Source organism: Aegilops tauschii, chromosome 4, assembly GCF_002575655.3.
Source record: "Aegilops tauschii subsp. strangulata cultivar AL8/78 chromosome 4, Aet v6.0, whole genome shotgun sequence".
NCBI classification, from domain to species: domain Eukaryota; kingdom Viridiplantae; phylum Streptophyta; class Magnoliopsida; order Poales; family Poaceae; genus Aegilops; species Aegilops tauschii.
Genome location: NC_053038.3, coordinates 127,757,443 through 127,774,695, shown reverse-complemented (window position 1 = coordinate 127,774,695; position 17,253 = coordinate 127,757,443). Strand labels below are relative to the sequence as shown.

The following is a 17,253-nucleotide window of genomic DNA, read 5'->3' as shown; positions in this document are numbered from 1 at the left end:
GAAGCGGGTGGGCTGCTTTTTAGAAGTTCGGCCCGGTTTTTCATTAAAAAATCAAAAAGGGGGGAGGGATTGACCTTTCTAACGCATATTCTGTCGTACCGGCATGGCCCCACTGATTTGTTTTCGATCGGAGCATCAAGCAGCGCAACCCGGTTCTACTTGACTAAGCCCCGTGCTCGTCCAAGGAGGGAGTTTGCTTTACCCAACTCCCCTTTTTGATAACAACGCAAAAACCTTCGACCCGACATTCATGAGTTTCGAATGAAGAATGAAGAGTGCCCTGCCCCTCTTTTTTTCCCCTAAATCTTGGATTTGGAAGTTGGTAAAGACCCACCCCTTGTTTAAGTCAGAATGAGTCCCCGAGACATTGGCTTCCGCCAACAGTGAACTATTAAGGATCGCATCCCGCGCATATTCTACATTATAGCCTGCAACTAATTCAGCTTCCGCTTCTGGGAGATCAGACGGAGCTCGATTAGTTTCTGCTAGACGAGGAATAAGGAACATAACCAATACGGGGAACAAGGGAATACCGGACCATATCTGCTTTTGCGCCATGACAATCTCACTCGAATTACAGGGACCTACACATATTAGTACAGTATACCGGGGTCCCCGGCCAGAACCACACGTGCAAGTTTCCCTGCATGTGGCTCGTCCGTGCTTTTATCCGAGGCGCTGCCTGCGACTCTGCATGGGAGACGAGGGCTGAACTGCAAACTTTCGTGTTCAGAGCATTGCATTGTCTAAGGGAGTAGGGTGAGTAAGCTACGCCTACCAAGCTAAGCTTTCGTCGAAAAGGCGTCACTGCTTCCTTTTCGGCGCCCGCCCTTTATTTAGATGTTGGGGCAAGGCAAGCCCAAGGAAAGTCTAGGTTGGCGCTCCATCTCGGCCGGCATCCTACTCTCGAGAGGGTGTGGTCCTTGAGCGAACTAGTCATGTGCTGTGTTGCCCCAACGCAGGGGCATTTGGTGAGGAGCTACGGTCCGGTGGTTGACAAGCCACTGATCGGAGGCGACTGGACTGGAGTGCTTTCATCAAATGATGCATGTGGGCTGAGCCATTCCCATCCCAAGTGGTGGCCCGATTCGGCCTGGCCTGGTCGGAAAGAGATTCTAAATCTCGAATGTGCGCACCGAGAATAGATATCTATGTTAGCTAGCGGGGGCGGGCTTTCCCCTGGTAGTCCCGCTGCGTCCTCTGACAGTCCGTCTCGTCTCATCTTTCTTTGGCTATACTTGTAGCCAGCCATATTAGCTCCACATTCCACCCTTTTGGATTTCTGACGAAAAAGGCAGTCATCAGTCGCCCCCTTTCCTATTTAGCTTTACTTGCTGCCTATTATGAGAATAGGTCCCGGTTCAAGCGGCCCGCCTTTCATCATCATCTATACCAGCTGCCATGCACGATCCCATAGGAACGATTTCATCGCCCTAAGAAGCAGAACGCGCCATCACCTACAGCCCTTTCCTCTGCCGGGGACTTCCACGAAATGAAAACGGGCGGCATCATCGTATGCTCGACATTAGTTGCCCTGGTGTATATCCCGGAGTACTCCTATGGCCGATCTGTCACCCATACATGAAGGCCTTGGCCCCGTCCCGTGTGGAGAATGCCCCCCTTACGTCACGGCTTAGTCTGTTATTTTCTTTTGTCAGAGTGGATTCGGACCGCCACTTCTCTGAAAGCATGGTTCTTGCCTCCCTCTCTCCTCCCTCCTTGGAGCTTGTCCATTCGTTGGGTGATCCCTTGCTCTCACGTTCGAGTGTTTGCTCATCGTTTAGGCCGGTGAGTTACATTTTTGCTCATTGCAGTCGCCTCCGGGGTTCTTCGCACCTGGGTAGTACCAGGACCCTTGTGCCCCGGACTGCACTGCCCGTCCTATGACCCAAAACTCAAAATGAGCCTTGCGACGAGACACGGACATTCCTCATGCTGCGGTTCCCTCCGGTCCGTTCCCGGGTTGGGTTAGGGGAAGATCCGAGCGATTGCCTTCGCGGATCCAAACGTGCTCACAAGGCGCACAATAAGAATAAGACCAATAGAGACTTCATAAGGGACCATTTGAGCTGCAGATCGTAATGCTCCTAGAAAGGCATATTTCGAATATAGAGGACGTTCCCAACAATCCATGAGAATATCATACCCAACTATGAACCGTACGAGCACATCCTCTGTCACCCCCACCGCGCTTACGGCTCTATACCCCAACCCAACTTGCTCTGGCCCTGGGTCCTCCCGCATCTCTTCCTCGGTAAGCGGACCATGGAAGCTGGGGAGTATCCGCTTGGGACTGATAGAAAACAGCATATCTTATCCCTCCTGACCCCTATAAAAATCTAGTGGAAGTCCAGTCGCGTCGGAGACATCTTTATCTGATTTTGAGGCTTCGTCGTCCGGCTCCTCCAAAATTATGTTAGGATCGGCTGGCTCATCCTCATCATCCGAAAAGAAAACAGAGACAAAACAGATTTGTTTCAATGACATATCTAATCAGACTGAAATTGATGTCGAAGACACGATCATTCACATCAATTGAAGCAGGCAGGAAGGGCGCGGAAGCTACCATTTAACGAATGCAATGCAAGCAAGGTAGCTTGCTTATTCTCCATCTAGCGTGCGTTGGCGGCAAGGAAGGAGGCATTGGAAAGACTAGACCATACACATTAATTAGTACAAGAAAGAGGCATTCGGGAAGCGACTAATCGCTTCTGGCGAAGCTTAACAAGGGCCGACTACTACATAGAGACAACTACTACCAGTCATGAGCGATAGTGAAGCCGTTAGAGGCAGAAGCTGTCGCTTGACGGACGAAGCCGAGCCGATACGATAGGCGGGCGAAGTGAGCGAGACCAAGACGGGCCAGACGTGGAGTGGCGAAGGGGGCCTACTATACGTATACGTGATTAGTAAGCGGTTCAAGACATCGAACGAAAAATCAAGTGAACTAATGAACAGTGTGATTGATCAGACAAGTACCAAGGAGCAAGAAAACGTATGCGCTTTAGCAAGGGATGAGCGCGAAATCCGTTGCTTGTTCTTTCGGTAGCCTTCTTTCATTTCCGAATTTGCTTGCGAGTAGTCCTTGCATTAGTATGAGTTCGTTGACCGCGTAAGGGCGATCCATCTTGATGACGAATTCCACGATAACGAGAAATAGAAATTAATCGTTCGATGTCTGCTCATTCTCCCCTCTTCAATTCCCAATGAACAACATGATCTTGAGCTATCATTTGTTCAATTTGGTCGATCTGATACTTAGTTAACTCATTCATCTTGATGTTCCCACTGATACCTAATCGATAACGAAGCTGAATGGCTTTTTTCGGTCCAATTCCATCCATTTTTGTTGAGGCAATTCTGACTTGTTCATCGGGAAGTGATCTAGCTCCTGAGATATATGACATTCTTTATCCTTATCTTTTCCTGGTCTTCTCGGCTGGAATCTACAATCTACACCTCTCCAAACACAAACGCAATATCTTGAGTACCCGGAACCATGTTCAGTGCTGCAAAAGCGCAGCTGTAGCCCCCTAGAATCTTCGGCTCCTCATTTTTATTCAATTATGAAATGACTCATTTTGATGGAGATTTGTAGCATCATTCAAGTAAATACAAATTGAGATCGTAGAAACATGAGCTTGTGATATAGCTACACCTAATTCCAGACCGGTTAATGCTAGAACTATAAATAAGGGACCAAGATCTCCTATGAAATAGAAAATATTATTCAGAAATAGCATAGTCCAAGCAAACCCACTTAAAATCTTTACTAAACTATGACCGGCCATCATATTAGCAAATAAACGTATTCCTAAGCTTAATGCACGAAAACAATAAGAGATTAGCTCAAGGAGTACTAAGAAAGGTGCTAACGGTAGTGGGACTCCCGTAGGTAATAAGAAGCTAAAAAAATGAAGCCCATGTCTTTGAAATCCAACGATCGTAATGCCTATAAAAATGGAAAATGAAAGAGCCAAAGTAATGAGAAAATGACTTGTCACTGTGAAGCTAAAGGGTATCATACCCTGGGGATTACAAAATAATGAAAAAGTAAAAGTGACCGAGATGCGAGGGAAAAACTTTTGTTTCACATTTTCGGAAAGACCACCTATTTGTTCGTTTACCAGGTTCAGCACGAAATCATAAATAAGCTCGACCAAGGATTGCCATGCATTTGGCACTGACTTTCCACCTCCCTTTTTCGTAACAACAAAAAACAGAAAAACGACCAAAACGACAGTGAGCAGCATATACAAGACTGCATTTGTAAATGTAAAATAAAAGTTGCCCACATGAAGATCAATTATTGGGTAAATGGAAAATTGATCCAATGGGTTTTCCAAAAAAAGCTGATTCGGAGCACTTACAGCGCTACCCGGCGGGGAGTCTTCGGCCCTCCATATTTCGTTATAAAAATTAACAAAGCCCGTGTTCCAAGTTAAGCTTTCGCGCCCCTTGAAATGTAATCTACGAAAGTATCCTTTAGATCCTTAAAAGAATCCACGCCCAGAAACTGGTTACAAAACCAGGTAACATCGTATGTAGGTGGCAAAACCAAATTTGCCTGCCGCATGTATGATTCTACCATTTTTGTGATTTCAAAAAGCAAAGCATGTGTATTTCCGGGCGCAATTCCATACATTTTTAAAAGGAGGTCCCTGTCTTTCGAGGTAGGTGCCTCCACCCCTTCCAAAAGCCGGTTCACAAGCTGCGGATCGAACGCAGGTTGGGAAAAATCAAAAATAAAAGAATGGACGTGAGAGACGCTTTGTACTGTTTGTGTTATTAAATCGAATTTGTTCATCTCCAGGTAACTCCATCTTTTTCAGCTCTGCTCGCTCACTTTTGAAAGGAAAGGAGACTGATCTTGACGTCGGCGTTGGTTTTTCCAACGAAACGAAGAAGTTTTGGATTGAGATTTCACATAAGCATTGCACAATGATCCGCATTAGGCGGGGAGCAGCAATGATACCGCCGGCCAGGAATAAGTACTTATCCCTCTTATACTTAAGAAAAGAGAATAGAAGTGGTTCCTTTTCTTTCTATACGAAATTCGACGATTTCGTTTGTGTTCATGTTGGCATAGGAGAACTACTAACTTCCGCCATCTGCATTAGTTACGTTAGCATAGGTAGGCGGTTCTCATGCCAAAGGGGAAGATCTCGCTCAGCCAAGTGCACAACCTGAGTAAGTACACTTATCGAGGAGTGATAGGGCAGCAGAGTTTGAGGCAAAAAAAGATTTGGGTGGCTATGGGTGATATGGGGATTCTAACAATTAATTGACAATGATTTCACCGTGATGTGCATTGGTAGCTTCAAGACGAAGGCATTTTCCATATGTAAGCCACAATTTCAGTATCTTATTCTTCTGAACCAGGAAAAGCGTTCTGGTAAGGAGGATGAAAGAAGAGTACGAAAAAGGAAGTCAAAAGTAGTAGTCTTTAACAAGGCTTTCCTTCATCAGCGTAAATATCTAAAGTAGAGGCTTTGGTATAAACATAAATCCCATAATAGAGGGATCGATCATCACATTCTGCTTTGTTAAGAAAGAAGGATAACCTAGATAGATAAAGGTGGAATGGACTACGTGCAATCCCATCCATGGAAATATTTTATTTACTGTATAAATATGTATGATGTGCTGCTAGGAAATCCGCCATCGCTTGCCCTCTAATGGCCTTCTGCGGCGCATACACAATGTCGAACTCAGTAAGGATGATGGCCCCATCTTGCCAATCTTCCTGTAAGCATTGGTCTTGTCATGAGATATTTAAGTGGGTGAACTTTGGAGATGAGGGTGACCCGATGTGCTATCATGTAGTGCCGTAGCTTCTTGACAGCGAACACCAGTGCAAGGCAATGTTTTTCGATAGGAGAGTACGCATGTTCAGCTCCTACGAGCACACGACTGAGGTAATAGAGGGCATTCTCTTTCCCGTTTTCATTTTCTTGTGCCAATAGAGCCCCAAGAGATTCATCCAAGGCCGTGGTGTAGAGTATAAGCTCCTTCCCTGGTATCGGCGCAGCCAGGACTGGCGGATTGAGGAGATAGCTTTTGATGCCATCTAGGGCTTGTTGGCAGTTTTCATCCCAAAAGAATGGAATGTCTTTTTTTGTTTTTCTTGTAAAAGGTTGGATTCTTCCTGCAAAATTGGCTATGAATCGCCTGATGTATGCCAGGCGCCCTTGAAGCGAACGCAGCTCCTTAAGGTTTTGAGGAGGAGGCATTTCGAGTATGGCCTTGATTTTACTCGGGTCGATTTCTATTCCCCGATGTCGAATGACAAACCCTAGGAATTTTCCTGACGAGACCATGAAGGCGCACTTCAACGGGTTTAACTTGAGTGCATGTTGCCTTAGGCGGTCGAATACGATTCTGAGATGTTGAAGATGTTCTTCATAGGATACCGCCTTTACAACGAGATCATCTACATAGCACTCGACAATCTTATGTATTATCTCATCGAAGATCTTAGTCATGGCGCGTTGATATGTAGCACCGGCGTTTTTGAGACCTTTGGGCATAACCTTGTAACAATATATGCCTATTGGAGTGCGAAAGGCTGTGCTTTATCAAGGCAAGCTTCTCTTTCTTTCGCCAATGAAGTTCATATAAGTGTATAGAAAGCCTTCTTTTCACAACCATGCACAAACCAAAGTGCTGCTGAAACGTGAAATCCATGCACCAACAAGTTCCAGTTCATAAGCAATGAAAAAGCAGAGTATATGGGAGGATAGTGGCTAAACTGTTCACTTGAGGAGAGTGGGAAGTGACTAGTCCGATAGGAGGAGAGCGGAAGTGCGATCTTTCGATCCAATCTATGTCGACTAAAATCCATGTCTCATGGCACGAGGGCCATTGCGAGTTGATGTTGTTGCTTTACTGTCACAGTCTGTCCTCAAGAGAGGCATCCATTCCTGGCCAGACAAAGTTCCTATTAGTTCTCTTATAGGAAGCTAGTATACCTGAATGGCCTCCGGTAGCTGTCCCATGCAGTTCTTGCGCTATCCTGGCTCTTGCATTTCCAGCGGTCCCCACATATGCCTCCCTTTTTTCCTTAATACCCCTTCCTTCTCTTCCCAACCATCTTGTCCTCCTCTCGCTTCACTAATGCTCTTCTTAACTTCTTCAGCTAATTTTTATCCTTCGTAGCTTTGTTTCACTTCTCCTATCCAATCCGGCAACAACTTGCTCACAAGGGTGCAACCACTGAATTTGTAACGACACAATGATTTGAAAAACAATAGAAAGATATGTAAAGAACACAGACAGTAAAGGTAGAAGATCATTTCCGGGTAGATAGGAGAGCTATTAAAATCCACTAACATGAATCAGAGTTTCGACTGGGTTCTCCAGATTTAACCAAAAGAAGACTTTTCTACAAATAAGAGAATTTCTCATTTTTTGGTTTATACCGAGCCAAAACATAGAATTTCCATTGAAGAAGGAAGTAAGGATGCTAGCTGGAGAATCAAGAAATAAATACTTCCCATTCCGATTCTTTTTTAGTTCCCAAGATAGAATTTCTTTGTTTTTGGCAAGAGCGGTGGGTGACAACGTGCAAGACTAGATAGGTTTGGCTTTGATCTGATCAATAGGAATAGGAGGAAGCGTTGGAGAGGTACCAAATGACTGAAGAGGGGAACCCATCTGACCACATGTAGAGCCAGCCCATAAGTAAATTCAAGAGAATTTCTTCATCTTCCAAAGTATGTGAGTGAGGTAAAAATTCCATGGATCGATCTCATCACTCACATCCAACAACTAGTGAAAGATGTAATGATGAAGCTATAGGAGAAGAAAAAGCGTTGGTTTTGATTGGTAATCTTGAGTTGTCATCTTTTGAAAGAGAGTAACTTGCTGGATGGAGAGTAGCTAGGAGAATAAAGTTCATCTTTACCCCATCTTTCATTCCAACTCTATTTTCTTGTGTGCGACCCTTCTTTCTGGTTTGGAATCCAAGAAGCTCAATGGGCTAGTTTCAAGTTCGATCAGACACGAAATCTGGTATAGCCACCAGCCTGGATAGAACGGGCGGGGGAAGAAAAACTAGGAGCGAGCCACATTCAAGAGGGTTGTCAAAGGCCCTCTCAATAGAGCTATTTTGTCATTGAATCGATGGAGGGAAGACTCCTTCGGTAGGTGCCCCCGACTCTTCCAGTTTCTGGGTGGGATCTTATGGCTTAATATCTGATTGCGCATGATTCATCTTTGTTTGGTAACCTCAGACCCTGAACCAGGAGTTGGAAGCACCTTTGCCAGACTTTCCAATTGAACACGATGCGGGCGATGCAACTCGGCAAGGAGAAGGCCGAACCCTGGTGCTACACTATAGCAGAAGCTTTGGCAGTTTACCATGGCTTGATGTTCTAGTTGTCATGCTAAAGCCGTTGATAGCTACTTCGCTTGACGAGCTAAGTAGAAAGACTTTGTGGATGAATCCACAACTGATGGTGCTTTAGGTTGATCTGATCCCTAGAAGGAAGAGTTTTGGGCTTAAGGCATAATTGCTCTATTGCGGCTACCCTGGCTATGTCATCCGATGCTGTTCACAAAGCGGCTCTTACTATAGACCCGGCTATCTCCGAGTTGAAATCGAACCCAGCCCCGGGTTTCCGTCCATCAATCCAGAGCTCAAGACAACCGCGATACTTAAATCGCTCAAATAGCCACCTTAGACGGACACAGCCATTAGAAGAATAAGCTGAAACTCAATGGAGTACCCTAAACCAGAGATCCTCGACAAAGAAAGTCTTGATTCGAGGAACGAAATATCAATAGAGGAACGAAAACCGCAGGGTATGAAATTTGGGTAGGGTTGGCAGGGAAAGTCCAACTGAAACTTTCTTTGATTACCTTTTTTCTCCTACTAGCTCAGAGATTGCATTTGCCCTTAACCGGTAACCTCCTTTGAATCCTTCGTTTAGACCGTCTCTACTGGTATTGGCATTGGCTCGAGAGCAAGGACCTTATTTGATCGCTTAGAACTTGATGGAGGGAAACTCACTCGCTCGAGATATGCTTAAGCTACCTCAGGAAGAGTACTAATTTTATATGCCTTAAAGAGGGGATTCAAAGAGTAGCCTTTTACTAGGGCTTAAGTGACTCGTTTCATATTGCTTACTATGGTCTGGACAGTGAGGAGGGTGAGTTGGAAGATATACCTAATGTCAAATGAGACTTTCTCCTCACCAAATTGAAGCGTGAGCTTAGCATCTTTCACATTGATGACAACCCCTGCAGTAGCTAGAAAAGGTCTCCCCAAAAAATAATAATAGGAAAGCTCTTATCCTACATCTCCAAGACAACAAAATCAACTGGAAATGCGAAGTTACCAACTATCGCAGGGATATCACCCAAAATGTCTGCCGGATCCTGATCAGCAAGGTGGAGAGTGATGCTAGTCGGCCGTACATCACCCAATGGTAGTGGCTCGTAGACAGTGAAGGAAATCACAGTAGACCCAAGACCACATAAAGCATGGAAAGTTTGACTTCCTATCAAGCATGGAATACTGAAACTGGCAGGCTCATCTAAGTTGAGAGGTAGCTTATTTGAACGAGTGCACTACATTCCTTAGTAAGAGTAACCAGTTCTGGCTCGTTAATGTTTCGCTTCTTTGCAAGCTGGTCCTTAAAGAACTGTGTATACATCGGCACCTGTAAGACACCATCAAGGATGGGGGTGGTAATCTGCATATCTGTCATCATATCCAGAAACTTTGCAATCTGCTTGTCTTCAGTTGACTTCACAAACCGTTCTGGAAATGGCAGCTTCGGGTTGACAGGTGAAGCAGATTGATGATGGATCATTAGGAGCAATAGCTGCTGGTGTAGAAGAACTAGGCTGTGCAGCAGAAGTAGTGGACTGTTGAGGTCCCTGCGGAGAAGGTATTGGGCCGGCTAGGGTAGAAGGCAGGTGGTACATACAACGCTGGCATTGGGGAAGAGGATCGGTTGTAGTCTTACCACTCCGACTAGTAAAGGCTCCACGTGGGTGAACTTCAGGTTGAGGTGGAAGTCTCCCTTGTAGATGGCTGTGAGGCTACCATACGAGTGGTCAATGTTTGCATAGAAGAATCCTTACACCCAATATTGGCACTCCTTTTAGAATACCTGTCTACACCTACATCAGCAAGATGTAGTTTTATTAAGTCGGCTTCCATTCCTTATTCGGAAGGCGTTGGATACTTGATATACGCTATGCTATGTACTCGGCCCACCATTGCGCATGCTGTTTTAGGAAGCATATTTTGATCCTTATTCAGGGAAAGCTCATATCCATCAAAAACTAATCGAAGTCCAGCTTTATCCCGAGCATCCGTTGTTTGCCCCGATTGAAGATCCGACACGACACCCTCTCTTCCATCTCCGGCTTCCTAACCAGATCCGTTTACGCCTGCTTGAAAAAGTGTTTCCATTCGTAGTTCGGGGTTTCCTAGTCCCAGGTTTATTCGTAACCGGCTCCCTATCCAGGTCTTCCTCCTCAATAGCTATCTTTGTTTGACGGTGTTCGTTGCCAATGCAATAGTAATATATGCTTGCTTTCTTCCTGTTCGCATATCCATATCGAAAACTCTTCTTTCGTAGGCACATTTACTTCAATTCAACTACTTCATTGATGAATCAATTTGAGGAAATTCAAAAATACCTTGCTCGCCTTCGCAACTGCCTTCTTTTCTGTGCCTTCCTAGTTTGCCAACCCTATGTTTGATTGCGAGTTCTGGCGGGGTGAGTACCTGGACGGACAAGGGGTTCCTTTTCGATTTCCATTTTAGAGCTTCTCTCTAGTTCGAATATATAGAACTTCCTTCTTAGAAATGGAATACCTTCACCTTAGAAGGGTGTTCTTCCTACTAGTGAAACCAGATCTTCCTTTTTCGGCTAAGCCGATTCCAATGATCGGACGGACAATACTTGCTTAAACCTAGCACCCTGTTGCCTTGCTTTTCCTCCAGCCATACCTGCCTCGCCGCTCGTGATACCCAGGAAGGGCATCCCTCACTTCCCAGATCGTCTCGCACTTCTTTTGTCACTGGCACACACGCTCTCGTGGGTCTATCACTGAGAAATCCCTTTTCGCCGGGCGGTGCGGTAAGTAAGACTAGTCGATGGACAACTACTGACTGAATAGGGAGAAGATGCATTTTCCTAGGCTCTTTCTACTTTGCTCATTGGGTATAGCCGTCAGTGATCCACAGATACGGCGCTTTTGGATTCCTAAAGGGATAGGATAGTTCTTTCTAGGCTTTAGAGGTCTCCCCTTTAACCTAGTACTCTTAGGAAGGCCGGGTTAACCTTCTACTAGAACTGTTCTATCTACAAAATTGGAAAGTAGGGTCAACTTGCCATAATATATAGCCCAACTTGATCCGTCTTAGAGTAGCCGCCTATGGAACCGCCCCCGAGTCAACAATGCACCCGATCGCGAGCCTTATGTGAGTTTCATAGTCAGCCTGCTCTTTCAAGAACGTGCCTTCTAAACTCGTTGTTCCGCTTGCAGATTGGAGTTTCCTACTGACTATCCGGGTTCTTGATACCGCCGGCCGGGAATAAGTACCTATCCCTTACGGGAATCGAACCCATGTCTTCGACATGAAAAGACGATGTCCTAACCTCTGGACGAAAGGGACCAAAAAGCTATTTTTCATATACTTAAGAGAAGAGAAGTGGTTCCTTTTCTTTCTATACGAAATACTTGATGCACTTATTGAATGGAAACTTGAATTGAGAGAAAAGGTGTGCTACGCTTCTTCATTCTCATAACTCAATCAATATCAAGAACATAAAGAGTTTGTATAGAGATGGATTTCTCTTCAGTTCCAAGACTTTTTTTTGAATGGCTCGTGTTGCGCTAGTGACACGAGGGTAAAACGCTCGAGTTGGCTTGCTGACTCGAGGAGGGAAAGGCTCCATTTGCTTTAGTGAATGGAGGAAGAAACAACCATAGTAACTATCTATGAAATTGATTGATGGATATGAGAGTGGTGCAAGACCGGGACAGAGGAACCATAGGAATGTTATGTCAGGTTCCTTGCTCACTTCTCAAGCCCAATATCATTCCTCCAACTCGGACTTTCATGCTATAATTAAGAACCCCCCTAAACAATGACAGTGTACCGAGCGGGCCCTACGTCTATCGGGGAGCTCAAATCCTCACTAGAGTGAGGCACGTCTCGATCAATACATCTCGAATCTAAAGAGAGAATGTTATTGTTATGCTGTCCCCACTCTGGAGTATGATTGACCATATCATCCAGCGAGTGGTCTTAAGCGCTCAGTGCATCCATACTGAACTCGAATGTGCACGCTTCGGAAGAGAAAGTAATGCGAACTACTAACTGTTATGCCGGCTTGGCCCGATCAAGACTTCTATCCCTCAGAAACTGTCTCGCGTCTTATCCGTGTGCGCGGTTGAGGAAATTGGACTTCGTATTCTTCCTGGGTCTGGCTCGTGGGCCGATGTCGTCTTGTGTTGTAATCGGGGCACGAGTATTCGAAGTAGAAGCGCTAACATTCCCCCTTCCTTGAGAAAGCGCTTGACCCCAAGCCGGTGCATAAGGAAAACGAGTCTTCAGGTCGATGAGGTCCTCCCAAGTATTGTCCAGTGCCATCGACTCGGACCAGCGAATCAAGCCTTGTTCCAGGACTTGATCTCCCTTTATTACTTATACCAACGACTCACCAAAACTTGCGTAGGTACAGAGGGATTGTCAGTCTCAGATGGTAAACGAGAGGATACCTGAGACAGTGGGCGGGGGAACAACACGTCGAAGCTTAGAGACGTGAAAAATACAGGGTGCACTTGAGAAGTTGATGGTAGCTCCTGGTGTTAATATGGAACAGCACCAACACGTGCTAGAATCTTGTAAGGCCCAAAGTATCGGAAGGAAGGGTTGTGGCATTCTTCCCCTAAAAGGTGCACATCCATCGATTCCCTCATCTATCGAGTGCTCTGTTCAGAGACCAAGGAAGCTATTAGTTTGAGTTCCTGATTTCCCTGTTGCCGACTAGATTGCTTACCGACTTTCATGATGGAAGAAGATACCGACTTGAGGGAAGGCAGTACAGAGCAGCAGCCTAGGGATAAGCAGGAATTCAGGTTAGCTTTTCTGTTTTCCGAATCTTACCCACCTGAGAGTCCTAGTCTCGGAAGGGCGCCTTGGCCATCCAGCCTTATCGCAGAATTGATCCAAAAGTTGTGAGCCGATAGAAGTGGAAAGATAGAAGGTTTCAGAAAGGAAATATTCCAATGGTTAGATTACCTCCATCTCGGTCAACGATGGGGATTTGTGAAGGTATCAAACTTAAGCTATCTATAGAATGACAATTTTTGATGTAGCTTCACGTCTACCTATACCAAAGGGTTTCTATAGTATGCCGAACTAGTGAGAGTACCAAATGGTCAATGCCTACCTCAAAGGTTTGCATCTATAGAGTTACGAATTGCCTACGGTGAGTGTTCCTTCTGCCCCAATGGTCTACCAAAACGGAAATGCCTTCCATAAGATGATGAAATCGTTTTTCTACCTTCTGCCTCTGAGGTTTCCCTTCTCTTCCAGCATTCTTGAAACCTGACAATCAAACTATTGCATATGGAGGACAAGTCAAAAGTAGATTCATTCCATCGTCAAAACTAGAAAGGTAAACAATTGCATCGAAGGTCAAGTATTGGGAAAGGTACAAGGTGTTTTGGCCACCCCTCAATTGAAGAGTTCCGATTGGATCAAGAAGAAAATCCCTATTCCTATCTTTTTATCCAACTTGAATGATTAAAGGTCAAGTAGTGGCATCCTATTACCCTAAAGGGTAAGTTGTGTTGAAGTCAATCAAAGGCTGAACTGCAGTTGCCCTTTCATTCACCTAGAATTTTGGCTTGCTCTTAGGGTGGACCACATCAGAGGTATTGGAACTACGTTCCGCGTATCCTTTTTTCTTAGGAAATACTACGATCCAGTAGCTATAAATAGAAAGCAGAACCTCCTTATGTCTATACATAGAAAGAAGGAGTCCCAGGACCGAGTCATAGACTGTGCTAACTCCATGCGTAGCGTAGGAGATGGATGGGGGAAAAGGCATCACAGGAAGGAATGATCCAATAAATTCGGATAGCCAAGAAAAGACACTTCTATCGATCGGTCTCCGCCCTCCCATACCTCCTAAAACAACGGTAGTTTGCTTCTTTTCGTTCAATTGTACCTGGCCCAAGCGCCTATCTATTTAGTACTTTCGAGTAAGAAAGCAACTTGACATTATGATCCCCGAGAAGAGGATTCGTATTATAGTCGGTTTGTTTTCCATTTCCAGGTCCCATCCTTTTTTTCGGGAAATTCTTTTTTCATTTTCCCATCGGCCTAGAATTGCCTTTCCTTCTCCTTTTGATTTTTGTATCATTATTATTACTTTGGTTTCTTAATAGGGGGATGATTCATCGTGTAACCCGTTCCCCCAACGAATTGCATTTTCTTTTTCTTTGATTTTTGTTTACCCATGGATTTCGTTTTGAAACTGTTTTATTAGATGACGGAGAGAAAGTTTTACCAAATCCTGTAGGGGGTCAGGCTCAACCCGCAGACGCACCGCCAGTTCTGCCAGATCCAGCGGGGGATCAGGCTTAACCCGCGGATGCGCCCCCCACTCTGCCTGCTCCACCAGTTGAAGTCCCTGCCATTTTGAACCCTCCCTAGGTTCCGTCATCCTTGGATCCAGGCAGAAGGCCGGAGGATCGAGTGCAAGATGGCGCAGAGGCAGCAGCCATGGGGGCTGCCAAGGGCTGTTGCTCGTCTTTTGTCGAGTGTCTCTGCACCATGTGGTGCGATAGCTTTTAGAAGGGCGCAAATGTAGGAAGGCTCTTCTGAACAGCGTCCCTTTCACTTCATGTGAAAGTAGCACAAATTATATAAATAAGAATAAGAATAAGAAAGAGAAGCGTAATGTTACCGTGTTGTCGGCTTTGTATGTAAAGCCTCCTGATCCGGAGAAACTCGATAGATTCGAAAACTACGAATCGATAGCCCCGGAAAACTCTGTTCTGAACTCGTACTTGATTGGAAAGAATTTGGACCTGGGGACCCTAGATCTATCGGCCTGTCATACTAATTTTCCTATGTGAGGACCCGGTATTTCAGCTCACGCTTGAGTGCTTGCCTGTTTTTCCTTCAATTCTTATTCGGGATTGCCCCTATTTAAAAGTGGCACCCCGTCTCCATTCACACTCTCACCATGCAACGCAGGACAAAGGTGTATTTCACTGTTCGAAAAAATGCTAACTAAGGCCGAGGAACAAGGAACAAAGGTTTGAACCAGCTTTCGTAAGGAGTCTTCTTCCTCATACAGGAACAACTGGAACAACAGTTTCGAACATTGCATCGGGCCTCCTCACCGGGAACCTTTGGGTCCCCGTCTCGTCATCCCTTTCTTTCCTCAGCCGGACAAGGACAACTTTCAGTTAAGACCAGCCCCTGTTTTTCTTGTGTGCTTGGCATGATTCATGTAAGGTTAGCACTCGTCACTAGACGAGATAGTGATTGTCAACATCCCACACAACTCTCACTCTCACTCTGGCAAAAGGAAATGAATGTATCTACTCCTTCAAACAACAGGAAAGCAGACACACATCCTACCCGCATCAATGCCTCTGCCCTCTTGTATCTACATATCATGATATGGATACCCTTGGTCATTAATAAAGGGAAGATGATTTTAGCCGAGGTGATCGGACTAACACTGAGTGCATTTGTCCCGGCTAGGCTTATTACGTTCTTAGTGTTCTAAAGTGGGACATGCGCTAGCTCTAGTAACCATTCTCCATTGATTGGAAAGGGCGGGTGTCTGCACGAACTAGCTAGACATGGCACTCCCCGAGCACGAACTCGATCATCGTGCCGTCCCCTTTGAGCAGATTTTCTTGCCTGCCTCTGCTATCATTGATCCAAATATTTCTCAATGGTGTGGAGACAGCTCACAAGAAGATCTAGGATTTCATAGCGAGTGTACTAGTAGCTGAAAAACCAAATTGACCATTCCAACTCATTTGTCGTTTGAAACAGCATTTCTTCCCGAAGTGATACCTTGGCTTTGCCCAAATAAAGAATCGCAATGCTGCTGATAGTCCGCCTGCTTTCAATGTTCTTATGCTCAGTGAGCAAGCTTGATTTCAGTTACTCCCTTCTATTGGGAGCTCCCTATCTATAGGTTTCAGGGGGTACGATCCACCGCGTTCCTGTGCTTTACATGAAATGGAAAGATCAGAACGAACAAGCAGAGAAACTTGACGACAGAACTACATTGGTTAGACAGGCGTGTAGGTTGCTACAATATCCAGAGACGCTTAACAATTGCTGTTTGAATCGATCCTTTCTTGTATCGGATCTGTGAAGTTCATTTTGGTCATGCCAGAAACCTATTCTCTATATGCCAATTCGTTTCGCAGAAATTCAGAGATTGGAGAAAATGAGCCTTTAACGGAGGTACGATGCATTACCTTGTATACGAAATCTAACGAAATTCTCATTCATTCCTAAAATGATTTTTTAGATAGAACAACTTGTTTATGGAATTAGCCCCCAGTGGAGAAGCAAGGCTTCCAGGCTCGCCATCAATCCAGGCAAAGCAGTCTTCCCAAACTAACTAATTGTTGAATTAATACTTGCTATACTAATAGCTCTTCAATCTGTTTATTGCTGCTTCATTGTCCTTTCCCTTTGCTCTAGCGTTAGTCGCAGGAATCCCTCTTGCGTTAGTCGTAGTCATCTATTCGTAGAAATCATAGGAAAGATCGTGGGAACCTACACCGTACCTTTCGTAGTCAATACGATGAAACCAAAGCCTTAGCAGAGGAAGGAACCGATCTGATTCCCGGAACCGAAACAGGTATTTCCACTACTGCCGTTACTGAACCGAGGACAAGGACAGCTGCCCCGCTGGGCGTAGATTTCATCCCGTTAGTGTGCATTGTTGAACCCAAAGACAAGTAGGGATTTTGATATTGATAGCTAAGGGTAGGTGTACTAATAACACCAGGGCGATCTCTATATCTATAGGGACAACTATGATAGGGGGGTCTGTCGTAAATCCAACAAAGTATGGTAGCTCAAGCGGGGAGCAATCTGCATTTGAGAATGCTATGCTAGCGGTGAACCTAAATCTGACGATGAAGGGGGCGAGCACTTAATGAGTACGGAATTTCATAACCGGGGTGCGAAAGGAATGCACCCGAATAAATCAATGAATGAAGCTCAGGCCACGA

At 45.2% G+C, this 17,253-nt stretch overlaps 1 pseudogene; it reads right to left on the bottom strand.

Annotated features, from left to right (window-relative positions):
* Positions 1 to 3,416: 3,416 nt before the first annotated feature.
* On the bottom strand, positions 3,417 to 5,036 carry LOC141021234 (ATP synthase subunit a-like; annotated as a pseudogene).
* Between the last annotated feature and the right edge of the window lie 12,217 nt (positions 5,037 to 17,253).